We start from the raw sequence: 5,000 nt of genomic DNA, 5'->3' as shown, positions 1-5,000 counted from the left end.
CCACAAGCATGGAATCAGAGCGCCGCCTGTTATGAGCCAAAGGTGCACCCTGACGTGGCAAATCAGATGATGCCGCAGTCATTTACTTACGATAATCACAATCAACAAACCGGGCCCCCCCCCCCCCCAAGTGCCTTAACCTAACCCGTATTGTACCTTAACCTAACCCGTATTGTACCTTAACCTAACCCGTATTGTACCTTAACCTAACCCGTATTGTACCTTAACCTAACCCGTATTGTACCTTAACCTAACCCGTATTGTACCTTAACCTAACCCGTATTGTACCTTAACCTAACCCGTATTGTACCTTAACCTAACCCGTATTGTACCTTAACCTAACCCATATTGTACCTTAACCTAACCCATATTGTACCTTAACCTAACCCATATTGTACCTTAACCTAACCCATATTGTACCTTAACCTAACCCATATTGTACCTTAACCTAACCCATATTGTACCTTAACCTAACCCATATTGTACCTTAACCTAACCCATGTTGCGCCTTAACCTAACCCATGTTGCGCCTTAACCTAACCCATGTTGCGCCTTAACCTAACCCATGTTGCGCCTTAACCTAACCCATGTTGCGCCTTAACCTAACCCATGTTGCGCCTTAACCTAACCCATGTTGCGCCTTAACCTAACCCATGTTGCGCCTTAACCTAACCCATGTTGCGCCTTAACCTAACCCATGTTGCGCCTTAACCTAACCCATGTTGCGCCTTAACCTAACCCATGTTGCGCCTTAACCTAACCCATGTTGCGCCTTAACCTAACCTATGTTGCGCCTTAACCTAACCTATGTTGCGCCTTAACCTAACCTATGTTGCGCCTTAACCTAACCTATGTTGCGCCTTAACCTAACCTATGTTGCGCCTTAACCTAACCTATGTTGCGCCTTAACCTAACCTATGTTGCGCCGTAACCTAACCTATGTTGCGCCGTAACCTAACCTATGTTGCGCCATAACCTAACCTATGTTGCGCCTTAACCTAACCTATGTTGCGCCTTAACCTAACCTATGTTGCGCCTTAACCTAACCTATGTTGCGCCGTAACCTAACCTATGTTGCGCCTTAACCTAACCTATGTTGCGCCTTAACCTAACCTATGTTGCGCCTTAACCTAACCTATGTTGCGCCTTAACCTAACCTATGTTGCGCCTTAACCTAACCTATGTTGCGCCTTAACCTAACCTATGTTGCGCCTTAACCTAACCTATGTTGCGCCTTAACCTAACCTATGTTGCGCCGTAACCTAACCTATGTTGCGCCTTAACCTAACCTATGTTGCGCCTTAACCTAACCTATGTTGCGCCGTAACCTAACCTATGTTGCGCCTTAACCTAACCTATGTTGCGCCTTAACCTAACCTATGTTGCGCCTTAACCTAACCTATGTTGCGCCTTAACCTAACCTATGTTGCGCCTTAACCTAACCTATGTTGCGCCTTAACCTAACCTATGTTGCGCCTTAACCCAACACACGTTGGGCCTTAACCCAACACACGTTGGGCCTTAACCCAACACACGTTGGGCCTTAACCCAACACACGTTGGGCCTTAACCCAACACACGTTGGGCCTTAACCCAACACACGTTGGGCCTTAACCCAACACACGTTGGGCCTTAACCCAACACACGTTGGGCCTTAACCCAACACACGTTGGGCCTTAACCCAACACACGTTGGGCCTTAACCCAACACACGTTGGGCCTTAACCCAACACACGTTGGGCCTTAACCCAACACACGTTGGGCCTTAACCCAACACACGTTGGGCCTTAACCCAACACACGTTGGGCCTTAACCCAACACACGTTGGGCCTTAACCCAACACACGTTGGGCCTTAACCCAACACACGTTGGGCCTTAACCCAACACACGTTGGGCCTTAACCCAACACACGTTGGGCCTTAACCCAACACACGTTGGGCCTTAACCCAACACACGTTGGGCCTTAACCCAACACACGTTGGGCCTTAACCCAACACACGTTGGGCCTTAACCCAACACACGTTGGGCCTTAACCTGCTCTGTAATTGTCATACGACGCGTTAAATTAGTGTAGTGTTGCCTAACTGCAACCCCCGCAATATAGTTTGCTACTCGCACTGCCCGGTCCCCAGAGTATCGCTTCATGTTAAACACCTTGCAGCTATACACTGTAATGCGGATGGCGGCAGGACGTACATGCTCAATGCCCTTCGCAGTTGTTCATTGGCATTCGCATGGCGAAGCACAGCCTACGTTGTGGTACGGCTTGTGGCAACTGTCCGCTGATGTTGTACGTCCAAATCACACACTGTACCGCACATTGGTCCTCATGTACTGAATGATACATCGTGGTACATGTGTGACCGTACCACGACTGCGCCAACAACGGCGAACCATACGGTCCAAATATTGTGCACTCAGCTACGTGTCGTCTCCCTATAAGAGCTGGATTGCAGTATGGTATGCCGTGGATGGCGATCAGCATGAGCCGTCTGTTGATGTAGTGGCGCGTGTTGTCAGACGTAGTCGTCTCTTCTCACACACCGTGATAGCATGGTGCACTGCGTTCCACATCTGCGACATGCGACAGAGGCCGGTTGACAGTCGTTCGCGCAATGGACATCGCATACGTACGGGGGCCACCTTCCACGTGTTCGCGAAGCGTGCACATGTTGTTGCGTGTATGTGGGCAGACATAGTGTGTCGTGACACCTGACACAGGCATGCAACAATCGTTGAATTTGCAAATGGCGATGGACGTCTACGTTTGCTGGTGACGTTACGCAAATGAAGAACTGGTAAACCGTTGTGGTGCGGTTGTTCTCGCTAGAGGTGAATCAGTGATGGCGACGATCGGTTGAGCTACCAACCGGTTGTTTCAGCGATACCCACCATGCCCACGAACGTGAATGGCATGTGGGTGTGAAGCGATACGCGGCGGTGGCTGGGTGGGACCGTCCCCGGCCGGTGAGGGGGGGCCTTCCGGCGTGCTGGCCGCGCGGTGCGTGGGCGCACGCGCTACAGCCGGCTGGTGGGGGCGGCCAGTGGCAGGCGCGCCGGCCGACGGAGGCGGCAGGCGGCGCAGCTGCGCGCCGGCGCACCCTGCACGCGGCGCCGTGCGGCCAAAGTAGGTCCTCGCGGGCCCGGTGCGAAGCGCGGTGGACATCTGCAGTGTGCTGGTCCGATTGAGGACTGTGTGCGCTGAGGATGCGCCGCCGCCCGGCGCTCGGCGCCGCGACGCCGTCTGCTGCTCGGTCGCCTCTGCGGTTCTCGCAGGTGGATTGTATCGCAGCTGTGCGGACGTGTTGGCGCGTGCGCTGTGCTGGGAGAGTTCGCTTCGGCACCCAAGTGGGGCTTTTGTCCTTCTGTGGCGCTGGCGTTGGAGCTGCCGGCCACCGTAGGTGGCGCGTGTTGTCTCCCGCCGGCAATGCCACGACAGCACGCTCCCGGGCCTCTGTCGGCAGCGGCAAGCTCAGTTGGGAGCACGGGTGGTCGCACCTAAAGCGTCTACTCGCCAAACTCCGGGCGATTGCGCCTCTCTCGAACCCGACCAAGTACTTAGGACGGCGCTGCGCGCCGCCGGGACCTGAGAGGGTTTCGAGGTGTATTGTGCAGGGGAGCTCAGCCTCCTCCTGTTTGCAGAATAATTGAGCGGACGCTTGCGTGTTCGCGCGGGCCCCCGGGACACACTCCCGGGCGGCCGGCTGCTCAGCTCTAGTTGACGCAGCTCCCTGGTTGATCCTGCCAGTAGTCATATGCTTGTCTCAAAGATTAAGCCATGCATGTCTCAGTACAAGCCGCATTAAGGTGAAACCGCGAATGGCTCATTAAATCAGTTATGGTTCCTTAGATCGTACCCACGTTACTTGGATAACTGTGGTAATTCTAGAGCTAATACATGCAAACAGAGTCCCGACCAGAGATGGAAGGGACGCTTTTATTAGATCAAAACCAATCGGTCGGCTCGTCCGGTCCGTTTGCCTTGGTGACTCTGAATAACTTTGGGCTGATCGCACGGTCCTCGTACCGGCGACGCATCTTTCAAATGTCTGCCTTATCAACTGTCGATGGTAGGTTCTGCGCCTACCATGGTTGTAACGGGTAACGGGGAATCAGGGTTCGATTCCGGAGAGGGAGCCTGAGAAACGGCTACCACATCCAAGGAAGGCAGCAGGCGCGCAAATTACCCACTCCCGGCACGGGGAGGTAGTGACGAAAAATAACGATACGGGACTCATCCGAGGCCCCGTAATCGGAATGAGTACACTTTAAATCCTTTAACGAGTATCTATTGGAGGGCAAGTCTGGTGCCAGCAGCCGCGGTAATTCCAGCTCCAATAGCGTATATTAAAGTTGTTGCGGTTAAAAAGCTCGTAGTTGGATTTGTGTCCCACGCTGTTGGTTCACCGCCCGTCGGTGTTTAACTGGCATGTATCGTGGGACGTCCTGCCGGTGGGGCGAGCTGAAGGCGTGCGACGCGCCTCGTGCGTGCTCGTGCGTCCCGAGGCGGACCCCGTTGCAATCCTACCAGGGTGCTCTTGAGTGAGTGTCTCGGTGGGCCGGCACGTTTACTTTGAACAAATTAGAGTGCTTAAAGCAGGCAAGCCCGCCTGAATACTGTGTGCATGGAATAATGGAATAGGACCTCGGTTCTATTTTGTTGGTTTTCGGAACCCGAGGTAATGATTAATAGGGACAGGCGGGGGCATTCGTATTGCGACGTTAGAGGTGAAATTCTTGGATCGTCGCAAGACGAACAGAAGCGAAAGCATTTGCCAAGTATGTTTTCATTAATCAAGAACGAAAGTTAGAGGTTCGAAGGCGATCAGATACCGCCCTAGTTCTAACCATAAACGATGCCAGCCAGCGATCCGCCGCAGTTCCTCCGATGACTCGGCGGGCAGCCTCCGGGAAACCAAAGCTTTTGGGTTCCGGGGGAAGTATGGTTGCAAAGCTGAAACTTAAAGGAATTGACGGAAGGGCACCACCAGGAGTGGAGCCT

General features: G+C 53.3%; 1 non-coding gene across 1 annotated transcript in view; it reads left to right on the top strand.

Moving 5' to 3' along the window:
• The first annotated feature begins 3,726 nt into the window (after positions 1 to 3,726).
• The window catches only part of LOC124569580, a 1,910-nt gene continuing 636 nt past the window's right edge, over positions 3,727 to 5,000 (top strand). The window contains exon 1 of the ribosomal RNA XR_006971257.1: positions 3,727 to 5,000. This exon is cut by the window's right edge and continues 636 nt beyond it. This is a non-coding gene — a ribosomal RNA (small subunit ribosomal RNA).

The sequence above is a fragment of the Schistocerca americana genome, unplaced genomic scaffold, assembly GCF_021461395.2.
Source record: "Schistocerca americana isolate TAMUIC-IGC-003095 unplaced genomic scaffold, iqSchAmer2.1 HiC_scaffold_1511, whole genome shotgun sequence".
NCBI classification, from domain to species: Eukaryota; Metazoa; Arthropoda; class Insecta; order Orthoptera; family Acrididae; genus Schistocerca; species Schistocerca americana.
The sequence above is the reverse complement of the archived record's forward strand: the minus strand, read 5'-3'. Positions and strand labels throughout refer to the sequence as shown.